General features: G+C 40.0%; 1 long non-coding RNA gene across 4 annotated transcripts; it reads left to right on the top strand.

Annotated features, from left to right (window-relative positions):
- Positions 1-10,556: 10,556 nt before the first annotated feature.
- On the top strand, positions 10,557-15,361 carry LOC120433809. Of its 4 annotated transcripts, none has more exons than XR_005608775.1 (7): positions 10,557-10,765; positions 12,627-12,809; positions 12,908-13,381; positions 13,499-13,623; positions 14,081-14,270; positions 14,375-14,475; positions 14,618-15,361. It is a non-coding gene; the product is annotated as an uncharacterized LOC120433809 (long non-coding RNA). The 4 variants fall into 4 exon arrangements; XR_005608772.1 differs by having other exon boundaries at positions 10,559-10,765; positions 14,635-15,361; XR_005608773.1 differs by lacking the exon at positions 10,557-10,765 and adding an exon at positions 12,082-12,355 and having other exon boundaries at positions 14,635-15,361.
- The last annotated feature ends 4,640 nt before the right edge of the window (positions 15,362-20,001 follow it).

Genomic DNA, 20,001 nt, shown 5'->3' with positions numbered 1-20,001 from the left:
TGGTGTCGCAAAAAATAATGTTTAACATTTTTCAGTGTTTTGATGGTCACTGTAGTATTAATTTCTTAAAGTTCTCTCTTCCCCTTTATTTAAAATAACCACACTACGGACGGACAAACGACTGTTTTTATGTGGTGTCATTAGCAACAACAAATGTATAACCATCGCGTGGCTCCACCGTCCGCTTGTTTATTTTCCACATAAACCGTTAACAATAAAGCTGGAGATCCTGTTGAGATTTTTCAAAATAAACTGAATCACGTGAAAGAGTACGCAGAGTGTTTACGGATGAGAAGCAAAAAAGAGCCGTCAGGTGCTAAAAATAATCCTTAGAATCAAACATTAGAACAGGTTTTTCCCCGCAGCACGTCATGTAATAAATACAAAGAAAATGTCTAAAAATGTTTGATTGAATGCATCGGTCAAAACATCTGATTCCAGGTACACGACCAGCTAAAAAAAAAAACTTCATGCAAATCAAGTTGCTTGAGATTCACAGAATTTACAGAAAATGTAAAATGTTTGTGATGTGTATCGTTGTCGGGACGATAAATGTCTTATATCGGGATATGAGATTTTGGTCATATCACAAAGCTCTTTTCAGAACTATACTAACCTTGTTTTTACTGAACCACCACTCATCCTCCTTTTAACCTCAAGTACAATTTTGTGGCACAAACACACAACGCGACCTGTAAAATATTTGCGCTATTTGTGAAGGCCAGCAAAAAAACTGTTACATTTGCCCACCTAATTATTAGATGGCAATCAAGATCCAAAAAGCAATTTAACCTTTAAGTTTGAAGAATCATGCAGTTACTGAGGTTTGCTGAATTTGGCTGGCAAACACTGTAGAACTGAACTTTTCTAGACTGCAAATAAAGTCTAGAAACATTTAATGGTCTTTAACCCGACAACTCCCTTGCACAAAGTCCATGTGATAGCCAGTTACACTGATGTAAGAGTAGGTGGTTAGGGAGTGGGTGTCTCACGTGTTTCCTCAGAAAACACCCCCATCTAAAAGAATGCATATTTCCAGAAATGGGAATGCATCTGAAGCGGACTTATATAGTGGCGCATAGAACTAAATATTATATACCAGCAATATGTCATCAGGCCCCCTATTGAGAACTGTTCACTCACTCAGTCACCATGTCTTCAATTTCACCCATCCAGAAATATGACCGTTGTCCTCGCAAGCATTTATTGCATGGACATTTTTCATTCTCTAAAGGTATATAAATGGCTTCGCAGCAGAAACTCGACATCACTATAAACAAATGCTTTACTAGCTTGACACAGTAGCAATTCCATGAAGGGTGCGTTGAATGCCCGTGTGCAAGAGTGCTTTGCACTTGTCTCTGTCCTTTGCTTTGATATTCACGTGCCTCGTCCAGCATGACCTGCATTTATTAGCCTGATGAGTGTGCGTGTGTGTGTGTTTGTGTGTGTGTGTGTTTGGTTTCTGGCTTGGGGGTGGTGTTGAATAATCCTCGTGACGCACAGCATCATAAGACACAAGTGCAATGGCAGGAATGGTTTAGGTGACAGAGGAGAGGGTGTGTGTGGGTGTGTGTTTATGGGGAAGGGGATCTGACAGGAGGAGAAGCGAGGCCACAGGTGGTCAAGTGGAGGAGATGAAGCATAGAAAAAGGTTTTGGGGGTGGGGATTCCATTTGGAATAAAAATGGGGGAGGGAATGGTAGGGAGTCCAGTGAAATATTATTCCGTTTCAGAAAAATAACACTTCAATTTCAGTTCTAACAAACCGACCCATTATTCCTGATGTATGTGGCTGCTTCTTTTGAAAAGCAGCTTGATCTCATGAAAGTAGGGCACATATGAGTTTAGAATGAAGGCTGTGAGGTAATGTGGCAGGCGAAATGAAGGAGAGGGAAGATGGATAAAACAAACAAAAAAGCTGAATGTAAATACCCCTCTGATATATCTCACTATGATGTCACACTGTAAGAATCTGGGGTTTGCCTGTCTTAAATTTGGTCAGGATCCATGATGTTAGAGGGAGTGTGTGCAGGGTTTCAACTTTCAGAGCCGTCACCTTATACTGTATGTGTTGTTAGCAGGATGATTTATGTGCAGTGGAGACTCACCAAGCTGGGCTTTGATGTCTGACACAGCTGCCTGACTCTGTCAGTATATGTCTCTGTTTTTGTATCATTCATGATTCTGTCAATGCCTCACTGACTTCTAACCAGGCATCAAATCTGAGGGGGGGTTGATAAAAAAAGGACATTTTAATATAACGTGTGTGTAGTGATTACGGATTTGAGTGCAAAGTAAGGTAAAGTAGTTAACAAGCTAGCAGATTCAGTAAATCTAAACAGATAAAAATTATAAAATAGTTAAAAGCAGCGGATAGGGAATAGAAATAATTGGCATTAAGTAGGCGATAAAGTGGGCAGGAAGGATCCAGAGCAACGTTCTGGAACCTTCAGGTAATGAGCAATTAAATCTGATAGGCAGGTTAATGCATGATACTGTTGAGTGAATTAATTTTTCTTGTGCTGCAGTCTGGTGTTGCTTACACCTGACTCCATGTAGAGACTTGCTCACTAATAAGACAATAATCACATCCCACAGTCCCATCCTCTGTGTTCATGGTGTAGATGTCAATAAAGCTGCTGTTGTGGTACTCCAGCATGTAGCTAGAATTACACAAGAGGCATAAATGGAGCAATGTTTGGCATAATGAATGCCAGGTCATTTCAAAAGCAACTGTTCAAACAGCTTCACACGTATCACTAAACACAAACTGTTTTTGTGGTGTTACACGATATGCTACTGAAGTTGTCAGCGAAACATCTTACAAAACAAATAACAGTAATACGCCATGTTGGACTCGATGCAGAGCGGGCTGAGGTCTTTTTGTGCAATCTAAGGTTAGATCAAAGGTAGAATCCTTCAAATTAAATTCAAGTGAAAGATACTAATTAGAAACACCAAATTCTACCCCCTTACTTTATATTGTTAAAGGGTTTTTAAAAATCAGCCAAATATTTAATCTGCTTATATCTTGTTGAATTAATTTGGCTACATCCATAAACAGCAGAAAAACCTCGATGCAGCAGCAGCACAGGTCAGTTGATCAGGGCCTGCACACAAAGAAAAATCAACTTATTGTGATTTATGTTTAAGTGGTTCTTTTAGTGTGTCGTGTTGAACCCAAAAAGAACCCACCAATGATTTTGCAGTGTGATTTTCAGTTAGATGTTTCGCGCTCCAGTCTGGCAATTTGAGGCTGGAGCAAGTCAGTCGCCATTTATCCCCATGTTTAAATGTCCAATAGCAGAAATAAACATGTTTTACAGCCTGATACAAAAATGCTGTTTTGTCTTTAGAGCAAGCGTGTCCCATTCCTGAAAATACAGATAAGATTCCTGTTGGGAGCAGTGTTGGTCAATTTACTTGAAAAAGTAATTAGTAACTAATTACTGATTACTTCTCCAAAAAAGTAATCCTGTTACGTTACTGATTACTTATTTTCTAAAGTAATTAGTTACTTAGTTACTTTTTAAAAACATGATACGCAACCTGAATATGTAATAAAGGAATAGACCTTTCAGCCCAATTCTATTTTTTATGCATAATCCATCACAAAAAATTGAATCAAATGGAAAGCCTCTTTTTAAAAACTGTTTTATTAGTTTTAATCTTTTAATTTTATGCACATTGCATCAAGCAAAAATGTAATTATATGCAACTGTCTGTGACTTGAAGAAATTCTTTAACCTTTAAACCTTTTTTCTGTATATTTCAGCATATAAAATAAAATAATGTTTGTGTTTACACTCACTCTTTCAAATAGATGCAAGTAAAACACAGCAAAAATAAATACAATCAAAGATTCAGCGGCACTAACTCCTGCCGCTCTTAAATCTATTTTCACCTGTTTAGCAGGAGTGGGGCCGGTGGAGGTTCTCCCGGTGCGGCAGCGGTCATGTATGTGGGAGGATCCGGCCAGTTCTCTGTGAGTTTCACATTCCCGTGGCAGCGTGCTCGGTGCTTAAGTTTAACTTTTCCCTATAGAAAGAAGTTTGTGTACAGTGGACACTAATGTTTTTGTCAATTTTTACGGACTAAAACTTAAAGTAATGTAAGTACGTCCACGCTTTAAACGCTGCATGGTCGTACTCTCTCCCGCGCTCCATATTATCCACTGTTGATCCACAAACGTCTGTTGCTGCTACGGACGTAGCACGCTTGTACGTCATTGTCATGAGAAACTCTCACAAACAAAATCACGATGGTTTAGTAATGCAGCATGCTTACGGGAAAGTAACAGTAATCTAATTACTTCTTTTGCAATAGTAATCCCTTACATTTATCGTTACTTGAAAAAAGTAATCGAATTACAGTAACGTGTTACTGCCCATCTCTGATTGGGAGTGACCAGAAGGGACAGGATTAGAAATGAGTACACTGTCAGAGGGACAGGTTCAGGCAGTCAAAGTTAGAGAGGCAAGGCTGAGACGTTTTGGACACATGCAGAGGACAGATAGAGGATATATTAGACAAAGGTTGCTGAAGATGGAGGCAGGAAGGAGGAAAAGCGGCACCCAGGTCATGCAGAGAGTAGGGTGAATAGGATGAGATGGAGGCAGATGATCCACAGTGGCAATCCCTAAAGGGAACAGTCGAAAGAAGCAGCAGATACATAAGGTATGATTTTATATAACTCACTCCCATCATCTCGAGTGTTTGCCAAATTTAATTTCCAGTTAATATCAAAGCAAAGTAAGGATGCACCATCTTCAGCTTCTGACCTCTAACCTCAAAAAGTGGTCACATCTGGAAAAGCAGCAAATTTGACTCTACAGAACAGTAGCCCACAAACCAAAGGGAGTCATCACAGTGACACACACTACATTAGTGGTAGTCTGCGATGAGTCCATCGCGGCTCTTATGCACTCATTCACCCAACCAGAGGTTACCAAGACAATCTGGGGTACTTTGAGTTTATCAATCAACAATGGAAGATGACGCACCTCCTGGCCTTCTAGTGAGAGGGCCTGTACTAGCTACATCCACTGGAGGGATTATAATTGATAACAGCCATATAATGGGTAGTTAAGGGGCTGGCAGAGTCCAAAAATGGAGGTAAAAAAAATAAAAATATTGGAAACATTACTCACAATAAATGCTCATATGCATTCATGGGATAAAAAGATTGGGAAGCACTGCCTGTTCACCATCTGTCTTTGAGTACCATTAGGGGTAGATGGAGATCCGGGTGAAGAAAGAGAGGAACGATTGTAAGAGACAGTAATAAGAAAGGGAAGAGAGTGCCATTAAATTTAAAAAATGCAGGGAAGTGAACAGATTGGAGTGTGTCTGTGTAATTTTCTCTCTTCCTGTGGCATGTGGGTGACCATGTGAAGCAGTTTGTACTTTATCCATTAATATATTCACTGCGTAAAATGTCGAATAGTGTGTTCCGCGGCACTCGCAGCGCTACTGATTCTTAGTCTCGCAGGGGAGGGGAGGGCGATGCAGGAGAGCACAGGAGAGGGGGAGAAGAGGGAAAGGGGACATGATAAGCTGTGAAAAGCAGGGGAGGGAGAAAACTCTCGATGTCAATGATGAAGTGAGAGGAAAGAGAAAGAGAGAGAGAGAGAGACAGTGGGTGGCAAGTTGGGATGGAGTCAGAGCCGACAGGGTAGCGTGACATTTTCCTGTGAGGACAAATTGTTCCAAAAAAAAAAAAACCAACAAAGAGGCAAAAGAGAGGCAGGGTGACACTGCGGCACCAAACTGCAGAAATTCAGCTTTTCTGAATGTGCATCATTTCCTGTCTGTCCCGCCTTTTGATTGGCTCGCTTCGCATCTGTTCTCTGCACACAAACTGAACCTAATCAAGGATTTCCTAATTGGCTCATGAGCTCGTGATCATATGTTGGAGCAAAAACGGCACAATTCATGTGCGCCTCTTCCACGTCGCACTAAAACCATCATATGCGCTGGATTTGCACACACGCACACGAGATTAAATCACCGCCATCTGTCCCCAGACATATCTCGGTTAATCTCCTATTTTCATTCACTGAGCTCTCGATATGTGAAACTGTGGCGATGCAGGGAGACTGTTATCCAATTTCAACTGGTTTACTAACCTCTTTCTCAGCCACGCCGCACTGCTCATCCTCTCCTCTTATCCACTCACTCTCTCTCTCTGTCTCCACTTCCTCTGAGGCTTTTTAAGGACACGGCGTACCCAGTGCCCTCCTGTCTCTGCTCGCCACTCATCCTCCCTCCCTCTCTCCCTCCTTCCTCTTCCTCCACTTTCTTCACTTTCTCTTCTCCTCTTCTCACCTGCCTTATTGTTTCAGCTCTTCTGCTCACCTAACCCTTGTTTTCCTTTCCTTTTCTTTAGCAGTATAGCATAGTAATGCCAAGCTACTCTGCATAGCTGGCATACCGTGGCCAAACATCTGGGCCCCAGAAAAAAAAAGAAAAGAAACAAGGAGACGAGAGAGAGCTGTTCTTCTTTCTTGTGAATATTACACCCACAGAAAGGGGTGAGGTGGTAAGTGGCAGAAAATAGACCCTTGCACAAACGTGTGAAAAGAGTCGGTCATGTGGAAGTGGCTGTGCACATGCATATTCGAGTGCGCGAGGATTCACGCACACGCCTCACACATGTGTGGAATCCTTACTATGTGTACAATCGCGCATGTACAGCTGGCGGGATAAACCTGCTCTCACGCAGGTGTATATTTATAAAGAAGTGCTTGAACTGACTGGTATTTGGCACCTTCCTGACAGAAAACCTCGCAAGACGGGTCAGCTGACACGCACAGAAGAGATGGGGGTAACGGGGAGAATCGAACAGACAGCCAGAGTGTCACATGGAAGAAAACCAAACAATGTATCGCTACTAAATCTGATGGGGTTTTTGGGGGATTTATTTTGTTTTACAAAGGACAACCATTTATGACTAAACAAGTAAATAAATCAATAAAAAATTCTGGAAATCTTGAATGTCTTTTCTTCTGTTGGGTGTAAAATGATGTAGAGACCTGCTGTAAAACGGAGCATTTATTGAACCATCTGATAAATTTGTTTAAAAAATTAACTTAATTTTAATTTCCATTTGTGACTTAATTTGTATCGTATTTGTTACATTTGTACGGTGGCCCTGAGAGGCCAAACGGACTCCAACTTAAGAAAACATCAGCAATAAGAAAAACACAGCAAAAACACACAAAACACAACGGAAATAGGAAAAAACAAAACAGAAATAGGAAAAAACAGATTTCCAAAAGCACAAGGGAAGTGTTTCTGGGGAGACAATAACCTGTCACATTGATGTAGAAATGTCAAAAACCCTACAAAAACTGTATGTATCAAATCTGATACAAGAGGCATTAATTGCCTAAAACAGTTAAAAGTGGGGAATGGAGTTCTTCATTTAGGAGGTGAGGGGAAGACAGATTTGACGGCCTCTGGGTGGAAGCTTTTATTGTCTTTGACATGAGTGACCTGTTTTCCAGAAGGGAGGGGGTAAAAAAGGGAGTGTTCAGGGGTGAGAGGGGTCATTGATTATACCACTGCTGGAGTCTGCCAGCATACATGTCCCTGATGGGGGTTAGTGAGTTCCTGCTCTCACCACCCACTGCAGGTTTGCTCTGTAAATTTTGTAAATTTGTTGTTGCTCTACTCAAAACAGACACAGGTGGGCATAACTTGAGCCAGACCAGCTGGGGGATTGAGATTTAAATGGTCTTTTACAAGCATATGGGCAACTTTTGTGTTTGTGTCATTTTAGTAAGATGATAATGAGACACCACAAGGTATCATAAGGTGCTGATTCCAGTGTAGTTGGCAGATATCTGGACCAATAATTCCTCTTCTGGGTGCCAGCCTTTCTTATGATAATACTAAGTATGCAGATTAAAGGAAAAAAAGTCTAATAAAAACTGCGATTGCCTTCATCATATTGCCACATGTTAGCCAGCGCTTTGAGAAATATTTTCCATTTTGTTCCTCTTTCGCGTTCCACATGCATAATTTACGGAGCCAAAGCCTGCTCAGATGAGACTGAGCACTAATACTTGGTGTGCAAAACAGAGAGCTTCCTGCACCAAAAGGCTTGGGCCTTGCCTATAACTTACAATTAATCAGTTATTAATAACCTAAATTCAACCTGATGCAAAATGAACTGACTTCACCTATTGAATGTTTAGTCAGTTTCTATATAGTGCCAACGATAGCTTTTACTCACAGTTAGCAGCACACACAGATAAATTGTAGTTTTCTCTTTAGAGAAACCAAACACAGCAATCACTGTTTGATATTAAATTGGAACCCACCCCCAATATGAGAAGTTTCCTGACAGTAGCACAGTGTCTGGCAGATGGCTGAATCCACTCAGATTAAAATGGACATAGCATTCTTTGATTTATTTCTTTTGGATTTATTTGGCTGGAGCTTATGAGCACGGTGTACCCATATTCTGATGGCTGATAGCAAGGTGTACCTAATGAAGTGATGGGTGAGTGTATGTGATCTGTTTTCAACAGCACTGGTCTCTACTGACTTGTTAAAAGCTGGTATTGACGCTTCTACCTTAGATTTACCATTAGTAAGTAGTAAAACTACCCTTTCAGTTTTTGCTAATCTCACTTTGACCTGGAGACAAAAATAGCCCGAGGTTTAAAAGGATGCTGAAAGGATGTTTCTTAACAAACTGCACCTCAAGCATTGGAGTTGACTCCTTTCCCTAAACTCACACATACACAAGCTTTGTTCATTCAGCTTTTTACAGCTATTTACCAGTACACCTACTAATCGCATATGCTGGAAGGATTTGATGTTCATTTACCGTCAGGATCTCTCCAGCCTGTTGACGCGTGACCTACCTTTCAAATCTTTTAACAAGGTCTAAAGAATGTGTATGGAGGAAAGAAAGCTCGAATGACGCAGAGAACAACAAGGGGGGGGTAACCAAACAATACGTGACTATCTACACGTCTCATGGGGATGAACTCTCTATCAAGTTGCATGGAATGCAAACATTTTAAGTAGAACTGCCTAAGTGATTGCAGGAGTATGTATAGAGCGGAGGTAGTATCACATTATGAGGCCCTTTGGCTATCTGTATTTGAGTGTGATTTGGATGTGGAAGCACTGAGAGCAAAAAGAGAGAAAATGAGTGGAAGGTAAGGGAGTCGCAGAGAAGACAGGTAAAAAGACAAATGGAAAGAAGGAGCTGCACTGTGCTGAACAACCTGCAGGGTGTAATGTATTCCTTGGAGAGCCATTTATGTAACACAATCATGCAGACACACATGGAGCATGTTATCAATATTGTGTCTTGCAGTGGTAGCTATCATAGTGGTGGGAACCAATTACTCAGCCCGGAGCAGCAAATGTGTGGTCGCAAAAGCAGAGAAAAGCTGCATGGCTCATGAGACTATTGATCAAAACTTGTCACCCTCACCTTTGTATGTATAGCTTCGGTGTGTTTTCTGTGTGTGCATGTTTTTGCCATTTGCGCTCATGTGTTTATTCGGTGAATGTGTTTGTTCGGGCGAATACGGCACTAGCGAGAGCAGGCAAAGGCGCTGTTTAAAAAAATTGGTATCATTTATCTTGGATGTGGTGGAGGGTGGAGGGCGCTGCTGGTGAAGTCTACAAAGCTTCCAGCTGATGGTAGAGTGGGCTGGATTTTTAAAAGGAAGCATATCCTCTATGCTCCAGTAGCATAACGACAACCAAGCCTAGAATACGTTTTAATGATTCATTAAATTACCTTTTTTTTAAGGAAAATGTTAGAATTGAACAAATTTTAAAGTCTTATTTCCGAATGAAGCTAAACTAAAGTTAAAAAAAAATTGTTGGTGTTCGGCTAGCAAGCTAGTTAGCTATCTAACAAGAAATAGCTATAAAATCAAATTTTTCGTGCTTAGCTAGCTGTTAGCCTCTGTTAGATGTAGGGGTGGGTTTTAATAATCGATTCATCGATTAAAATCGATTCTGGCTTGGATAACGTGAAATCGATTCATTAAAATCCTGAATCGATTTTTAAATATAAATTTATTTTGCCCGAAATGCCAGAGTCTCAGGTGAAACCTCACAAAATTTCAACAACCACCAAACAGCTAAGACAGTAAATGAGAGCAGGTACACGGATTCTTCACAAGAACATAAACACACAGCGCGGACCCAACACGTTCTCACTCCCAACTCGTCAAATGTGTGACGCATGGTCAGGCTCCCTCTGCTTCACTTGCTTCACGCGCAGGGTACCCCCCTCGCGTCGAGAATTGACGTGCAGGGTCCTCCTATTGAATACTATGCTGCTCCCTAAACGTTGTTTATTGACGACAAGAGATTTCCGCGCAAGAGCCTGTTGTTCGTATATATTTATATATTTCCGAAATCACATTGTAGTGACGTATACTGAACACAATATATTATATAATGTAAACAACTACCTGAGAAACAGCAGATCCAGCAGATAAATTAATTATAGGCTATTACTTTTGCATTTATGGAGGGAGAGGTGTATGCTGGGTAATGGCACAGCTAGCGACTGGGTGACTTTATTCACCCGCTTCGGCTGTTATCAGTCCATACAATGGGCGTTATTAGCACAAATCAGTCCCATATATATGGGCCATCCACCTGCTAGATTGTTCAGAAGCTTGTTCTCATCCATCCAGATGGAGGATCACTAACAGGAGCGTGGGAAGACTCCAGAATCCACTCTGGCTGGAATCCGGTGGATACAGCAGTGTTACAGGTAAGGTCATTTAAACGGACGGCATTTATAGAATGACTATTAAAAGTCAGCGAGTGTCAATAATGTTAATGTGGTTATGTTAGTAATACACCGAGTGCTAATATAACAGCTTTAAGATGCATTTGTAGATATTATTACGTGTTTTACCGTCTTTATGGTGCTAGCTTAAAGTTACGGTGTAAACGTTAGCTTATATTGTAGTAAAGCTGTTACTGTTGAAACGATGTTAGCACAGAAATATTAGCTTCTGTCATGACTGATGAAGTTACTAGTTAATAAAGTTTCCAGTAAAGTGATTAATCGCAGCCACAGATTGACAGTAAATATGCCGATTAGCTTCAATGCATCTGTAATAAATATGTGCAAATTTCAGTGCTTCGTTTAAACTGTATGATACTTATACTGCCCCAGGGTCAGTGTAAAATACAATCCTAGCTGTGTGAACAAAGCCTGGCTCCTTTAATCCTGCATGACAAACCTCAGGATGCAGGTTGTTATTACTCTTTCCTGCTGGCACACCTGTCACACCTGAGAGTCAGCTAGAAACTTACAGTGACGTGGACATCATGCAAAGACTGCCAGACTCTGTAATACTGTAAATGATTAGTGACTCAGGTTAACACTAAACTTTAAACGGTACCGCTGTGTCTCTGTGTGTGCTGAACATCTGGAATCAGATTGAGTCAGGCTGCATCAGCTGAATCTGTTATTTGTAAATATCAATATTTTTTATTCAGGTGTGGGGATAATATGTAAGACTGCAGTGAAGAGATGTACCAGATTAATCCCTGGCCAAAGGTATCGTACTTAAATCAGACTACTGATCCAGCCACATCAGCCTTTTGTGAGGTCTGTTTAAAGTAGACTTAAAATGAATTCCAGGTTCCTGAGAGGTGGACAGAGAGCACAGAAACACATGTTCATACATACAGCTGTAGCAAGCTTACATTAATTTTAAATAGATTTGTTACTCTGATGTCTGTCTCTCTGTTAGTCCTCTGACAGACTGGTACCTGTCCAGGTGTGCTCTACCTATGACTACTGGGACAGGCTCTAGCTCCTGTAATAGAAATTTTCTATTATTCTAATTTAAAGTATTTAAGTGCTTATGCATATGCTTAGTTGTGACACTGTTATAGACTGTTCAGTGAAAGTTTCTAAAACTAGATGAACTTACTTCAGCATCAGCAGTTTGAGAAAACAACTCCCTTTACAGGTGCTGATAAGGCCAAGGGCACAAAACAGCGTAACCATTGATCTGTTAGGTTTCATAGCGAGGCGTGTGAAGTGTGGTATGATCAGTTTGTAACTTCCTCCCTCTTTCTTGGAATGCAAAGAGGAGTGTGAGCACCACTTCTGTGGCAGAGCTGACATGACTGTGAACTTAGATGTTTGATGTGTGTTGGCTCTGCTGCACGCAGTAATAAATAGCTTGATCACAGCAGATTTTATTTACAAAATTCCACAACGCCCCCCCACCCTCCCACTGTGAACCTGAATTGAATATTCAGAAGAAAATGAATGGATAGACTGACATTTGTTTAAATACTTCTAGAAATCTGAGCTGTTGGTGTGTCCTTGGATTGTGTGGTAATAATATTAGAGCTGGCAATCTTTCTTACTGAATCTCTACTATGAGTCATGTTACCTGAGATTAATTCTATGTTTACCTGACAGCCTGGACAAATGTGCTGTGTGAAGAATGTAAATCAAATCAGATCTTAACTGCTTACATTTAAGGAGCCTGGTCATATTTAATTGTAATATGAACCAATGATTTTCTGATTGCTGATTCTAAGAGAGTCTTTGTGGAAATCCTGTTTGGCTTTTTGTCATTTTACTTCTCTTTTCCGTTTTCCAGAACAGTTCGCCACAGTCGCTGTCCACATGGGTCAGTGGGACCAAGCAGCACTCTGCTAATGTGTGGACTCTGACCAGCAACATCCAGCAAGACCCAGGCAGCGTTTTCTATCTCCCAGCTGGAGTTTTTTGTTTGTCTGTGACTGGAGAGTCAGATTTTTGTTGAAGCTGGAGGAACAGAGAGGTAAGTCAGTTTGTAGAGATCCCTCCCACCCTGGCTTTTATGTGCTAGATTTCATATCTGAAACAGTAATATTTCAGTGACTGCTGCTTATACCACAGGTTAATACATGCTACTGATCCCTGATGGGAGAATCATCACCTCTGCCAACAAAGAAGCCTGGTGGATGTTTGTTTGCAGTCTGATGATGGGACATCATGCTCTGCATCTTCAAAGTTTGTCTCTTGATTATTATTCATACACAGTAATGTGAATTATGCTTATATCTAGTATAACTGGACCAACCTGGTGCTCTTCATTTATGGAGGCTGTTGAGTCTGAATGTTGGATGTTGTGTATCTCGTGTTCTCTGGGCTTTGTTGTCCTCAGTCTTTTTGCAGGATCAGAAAACAAAACCAGGATGACCATAAATGTTTCTTCTCCAATTGGATGATGATAAGACTGTGACACGGGATGCCACCTTTAGTCTTGTGATGAAGCAAAGCTCAGGAAGAAGTGTAATTAAATGGTACCCACACGTGTGCTGCTGAGAAGGATGTACAGGGGCACCTGCAGCCAAATCCAAGCCTCCTCAGGTTAGTTGTAGTTGCAGAATGCTATAGGACTGAGACAGCTGAGGCATCAAATGTTTGATTAAAGCGATGAAAAAGAGAAGTTTCTTCCCTGTAATTATCACTTTTTAAAATCTGTAGCAACTTCAGGTCTGTCAGCGTGCTGAGGTCACAGAAACAAGAAAAGCAGCTTCAGACTTTAGAGTGTTGTTTACAGTTTTCTGACATCATGATCTCCCCTGAAGTTTATCACTATTAGGCAAGCAGTAAGTCCACAATACTGTAATGATGATTCTGACTTTGGTCACGGTTGCATAATATTTTAATAATATACAATTATTTTTGTAATTCATATTTTTCTGTTAATCAAAAATTTACTTTGTGAAATTTGTATTTGAGAATGCAGAATGTGACAATATATTTTTGTTCAGTATTTAATTTCTTTCAGTTGCAATTGTTAAATCAAAAATAAATAAAAATATATTCTAATTTAGCAAACTAATTTATCAAAAATATATATACATATATCTGTATTAGTTTTTATACATTAATTTGACACCTGTATTGAAAATACCATATTGTATTCATACAGAATCAGTTTGGTATCATTGTTTGTCTGATTGCTGAAACTAAGAGCTAGTTTTGATCTAAAGTATCCAAAGTTGAGCTCTAATGTTTCTTCACCCTTGTGTGTGTGATATGTGATTTCCTACATGCTGACAGAGCAGAGCAGCAGTTTGTGCTCACAGATGGTGACGGTGTGGAGAGACGGTGGTGTTTCCTCAGAAGAACTAGCAGAGTCACAAAGGACACGAGTCCTTCTCACCACCTTGACTTGTTGATCAGTGGATACACTTGTCTCCCCTTTAAAGGAGACACTCTTAGAGAGAGACGATCTGAGTCATCCTTAAATGTTAGTGCTTTCAAATACACAAACATTTTTAAAGGACAAAAACGAACATCCAACTTTGACTGTAATACAATTAAATCTTTGCATGTATGTTTTCAAACTCTCAGATGGACAGGATATCACTATTGGACTGTCTAACCTGCCGGAGCAGCACTGAATGACCACCACACATGATCAGTTCCTGCAACATTCAGCAGCTCTGCTTTTGGTAAGTAGAGTTACCTAACTACAGTAACTTTAAAAACATGATATCCATTTCTAACGGCCTGGTTACTTCCTGTCAGTTATTTTAGAAACCATGTGGTCACCTGACCTAACGCTGTTTCTTCTTCTTCCCCTTAATGTTGAAGTGTCAAATGTCAACCAGCTGGAGAGGAAACTACACCAGTGTACTGGGATGTTTCACCAACACGTGCCAGACGCTGTTCCTTCATGGTGACATCACCAGAGACGGCCCCGCCCACCTCAGGACCTCGCCATTGATCATGATGATTATAATGATGACAGCGAGCGGAACTAAGACTGTAAAAATCAGAATGTTTAGATGCTTTCTAATTATTAATGAATACTGAGAGCCTCTTTCTGTGTTTTGTCTGTTTTGTTTTTTTTTTACCTCATTTGTTACTAACAAAGTTCACCAAACTCACACAGTTTACATTCTGTATGTTTCCATATTTACCAGCCACACTCTACCCGCAATTAAGAAAATAATCCTTAGAAATTGTCGTTTTTCTCTTTTGTAATTTTGTAATTCAGTGAATATACGGCGCTGCTTCCTTTAATTGCGTCTCACATTGCTTTAAGTTTTTCCAGTGTCCAGTTATTTTTTACTGTTGTTTGAATTCTCTGTATGTTTGACCCTGTAGACTGTTTGATGGACTGCTTGTCTTCCTGTTTGTAACCGCCGCCTGTTTTTGACTAAAGATTTGGATTTCTGACTTTAACACAGCCTCTGCGTGTCCTCCCTTTGTGTCCTCTTCCTCTGTGAATGTGTTGCATGTGTCACAGATTCATTTTATTAACAGCTTTCCCACAGTCAGTTGCATCAGCATTCATTCACAGCACATTGCAGAAGGATTCAGATTAATACAGTGATCTTATAGTCAGAATTATCCTGACAGACTGCCACTGTAAATTATCTTTCATCAGGTCAATTTTAAAGTTCAGTATTTCAAAGCAGGCGTTATGAAGAATCATACTGGCATTAGGACTGTAACAATATGTACTAACAAAGTCAAAGTTTTTTAATTATGCTAGAATATTGGAAGACAATCAGCTTTTAGTGTTTTCTGCATATTAATTATACTGAAATAGAGATGGTGACCCTAACTGTACAGAAGCACTAAACAACTGACAATCTAACAAACATTATTGGCCTGAGCCGTCATGCACAGTGAGTCTGATCCTGTGCTGTGAGAGTCTGATAAGCATGTTTCTGGTCAATTTGGAAGAAATAATATCACAATGTTGATCTTTTTTTCAATATTCCTTCTCTTTTACAACATAAACTGTGATCAAAGCTACTTGTAATACACAGCATGTAATAATAGTGACAGTCCAGTGCATTGTGGTCTGTTGAGCTAGGGTTAGGGTTAGCAATTCAGACATATGTAATCAATCTCTTGCTGGATATAACAAACACCTAGGAATTCATATTATAATTTGATTTTCATGAAATATTCATATTCAGTATCAGTCATTTTATATTATAACCATGTATCCACCCAGGCTCATGGTGGGGCAGGGCTCTGTCCTGGGATGCTTGAGTGAAAGGTAATGTACACCCTGACCAGGTATCCAGTCTGTCAGAATTGTTTTCAATATTTGGTTCAAAAATATGAGTGAAAACAAAAATCCAACTAGGATTCTTGCATATGATGAATGAAGTCTGTCTTTGACTGTATTGTCCAGCTGATCCATCAAACCCCCAGCAGGTAAACCTTATTCATGACATAACACAGTAACAATGTAAAAAATTAAACAGCAACAGTCTAAATGTAAAGAGCATTCTAAACTCCTCTTCAATAAACTATATGGATGTGCAGAGAGTCATTCAGGACTGTAAAACGTGAACTACAGAACCCAGAGTCTTCATCATTAAATCTCTGGTTGCTTCATTTTTCTATCCTATCTCAGATACTTTAAAGGTTTTAGTAAAGTTGCATTCTCATGGTGAGGCAAAGTGTTTTATGTGTGTGTGCGTGTGTGTCATGAACGGCTATAAAAGCCCTTTAATTACAGAACAAAGCGGGGTTTGAGTTCGAGTTACGGCAGACTGTCGCTACTTCTAAATGGAACGCAGCCTTCCTACGGCGGACAGCTAATAACAGGAATCGGACGCGCGGTCCACCCTAGTCCACAGCAACCACCATAGCAACAGCCTAGCATGACTTTAAAAACATATTCTGTCTTCATAACTATCAAAAACGTGAAATGATTTGTAAAGCATGAAAGTGTTACAGCTGCAGAGAGCTATGGCGGTATCTTTGGAAGCTGTTTACATAGCTAATAATATACGATGTAACCATGGAGACAGTCAGTCACGTGAGCTAGCGGTGCATGTTTACTACAGTGATTAAGGTGATTGTGTGCACAGCGTCCACACGCTGCAGAGGGTAAAGACATTACTTCAGTATTGTTTTCTATTTATATATGTTTGCCTTCTGTTGACCATCACCTCAGGTTCACCATTACAGTTTCAGCATACAGATGCACACTGTCTAAATGTGAACACATTCAAAAAAAATCATGTCTCAGAAATAACCACAGCTGTTCATGTTTGTCATTAAAGTTTTATTTGTAAGAAAATTGTGAACTTCAAATTGTGTATCAAATCAAAGAACATTTGACAAGTCTGAGTCATTCCTTTGTCCTGTGAGAGCTGGAATAAATATATATCCTGACAGTTACAGTTGAAACAGTAGAGACAGGTAGAAATGGGATCAGATTAATCTTTGCTTAGTCAGACACGTCCTGTGTTGGCCTTAACCCAAATTTCCCTCGGGGTCAACCTTCAGGATCAATAAAGTTTTATTGAATTGAATTGAATCATATTAAAAAACAAACAATAGCACGATTTTGCATCCATTTCCAAATTGTAGTAAAGCAGCCCAGTCTCATAAATAGGTAACAGAAATGTCTCTAATGTAGACGTGTACAGTCTAGTGTAAGCATTAAAAGACCATAAAGGAAACACTAACATTTATGTGAAACTAATTGTAATAAAAAATGAGCAGGTGATTTACAGATTTATAAGAAAGAATCTGAAAACAACACTTTTTTGGTCTAAGTGGTCAAAGTAGAAAACAGAACTGATGTTCAAGAACAAACCGTAGCTGCACTGATATTACACATCTCCATTGTTGTGGTGAACAATGTTGCTTTTAAAACCACATGCAGTGTGTGACCATGACTGTCCACTGAGACCATGAACGGCACTTCGCTGAAGTCTTCTTCTTCTTCTTCTTCTTGCCATCAGAATGGAAGCAGACAGAGCACGAGCTGCTTTGATCTACCGAAAGGAAAAAGCAGAACATATGAGCTGAAACCATTAAGATAGAAACAATCGTTCAATGCAGTGTCTCACATAGCTTAGCCTGTTACAACTGTTGATACAAGCTCAGTACAGTTAACACAGGGAACTCCAGTGTGGGAACTAGTGGCTTTAGGTTGATAGTCATTTAACTTTCATGCATTCATTCATTTAATTCAGGAGGAAGAAATGTCAGGTTGGTGCAGGCTGGTTACATGCATTTGGTCCCATGCTGTCTTTAACTAAATGACTTGGTTCACTTTATGTCTGGGCTGTATGTGGGGTTATATCTTGTTAATTGGGCAGGAGTACCTGTTCCCTGTTAGGCTTAGAAAGTTTCTCCATAAACAGAGCTTCTAACTCTTATAGCTTTTAGCACATCTGTAGCTGTGCAGGCTGACAGGTTTTTAGTGGCTCTTTTTACCCCACACTGGTTGTGAGTGTGTAAATACCCCCACTAGTTCTTTTGGGTTGCAGTTAACTTGGGAGGAAGGGGTGGGTCTGCCAGGACTAGATGAATAAAAATGATCTGTGATACATAAATTTCATAATGCATGCAGATATCTCTATCAATTAAACCAGGTCTGAGTGCTGCCATTTTTTACATTCAGTTATTTCTCTTAGAAATGTTGGATCTAAATAATGAATGTGTTACAGTTAAAGTGACACTGGTCAGTGCAAATGGCTCATTGGGACACAGAAACCTTTATATTAGATACCATCACCTGATATCGAGTGTCAAACAATATCAAAGCTGTAAAAGCTGTTTACAGTCAGATTTTATAAAAACTATGATTGTAAATAAATTCAAACAAGTGAGCTTTTCTCTTCGTGCTGAATATCAACACTGTGATTTCTCAGACTGTAAGATAGAATTTACTAAATGGTTGATATACATGAAAAATATGTCCATAATCACAAATGACCATAAGAGCCAGTAGAATTAATTCAACTGGACACTCAAAAGACGTCCTTAAATGCTCTTTAAGTGGCAGAACAAATGAACAAACAGTTAATCGCTTACTTGAGATGAAATCTGCTCAGCTACTTTGAAAACAGCTTCTAACTGGTTCCTCCTTTAACAGGATGACTTCTCAGGGGTAAGGCCATCATGCAGTCCAGCAACCTTTATGGTTCTGCTTTGATTCACCAGGAACTATTAGGGAAACCTTTCATGCAGGTTTATGTTAACTTTTGTAAGGTTTCTTTACTGAACACATCCAGCTGCAGCTCCACTGTGATCCTGAACTGGATAAGCGCTTAAGAAAATATGTCAATAAATGGACAAACATCAACTTACTATATTTATCCAAACAGACTGGACCAATAATGCTTCACTGAGTTAGAGACTTTAACAGACTCTTCTATGTAAGAATATCTCGTGCTTGTGGTTGTGTCCTTGGGCAAGACACTTCACCCGCTGCCTACTGGTGGTGGTCAGAGGGCCCGGTGGCGCCAGTGTCCGGCAGCCTCGCCTCTGTCAGTGCGCCCCAGGGTGGCTGTGGCTACAACGTAGCTTGCCATCACCAGTGTGTGAATGTGTGTGTGAATGGGTGGATGACTGGATATGTAAAGCGCTTTGGGGTCCTTAGGGACTAGTAAGGCGCTATATAAAATACAGGCCATTTAATAATAATCATAATTATGACTATTAATTAAAATATTATTTAAAGGTTTCTCTATAAATACATTTGAATTTTTTTTATAACCCCTAGAATATAAACCTGAGCTGTTTCAGATTCTGACCTCTGACCTCAGTGACAGGCTGTGTCCTCACTGCAGCTCCCTCTTGGAAGTACGTCTGCTTCTTGTCTTCCCCCAGTGATGACCGCCTGCCCTTAATATCACGTACTGTACCTGAGGAACAAAACAGGACAAACACTTGCCTTCATTTAAGAAGTACATTCATACAGAGATAATCTATGGAAACACACTAGTTTACCCTTTGGGAGGAATCAGTTCCTGTGAAACATTTCTGTAAATCAACATCGTGGAGAATGAAATGAGTTCTTCAGGTGACTCAGCAGATCCACACTGACAAATGAAACTTCTGTGGAAGAAGAATCAGGATTTTTTTGATTTCCAATCCAGTTAAACTATTAAGGATGAAGTAGGAGTCCTCATCTTTGCTCTTCTGAAATCTTTGTTAAACAACAACAAACATAAATTAGTAACAAAAATACAGCTGAGTAGAGGCTCTAC

The sequence above is a fragment of the Oreochromis aureus genome, linkage group 17 (genome assembly GCF_013358895.1).
Source record: "Oreochromis aureus strain Israel breed Guangdong linkage group 17, ZZ_aureus, whole genome shotgun sequence".
NCBI classification, from domain to species: Eukaryota; Metazoa; Chordata; class Actinopteri; order Cichliformes; family Cichlidae; genus Oreochromis; species Oreochromis aureus.
The sequence above is the reverse complement of the archived record's forward strand: the minus strand, read 5'-3'. Positions and strand labels throughout refer to the sequence as shown.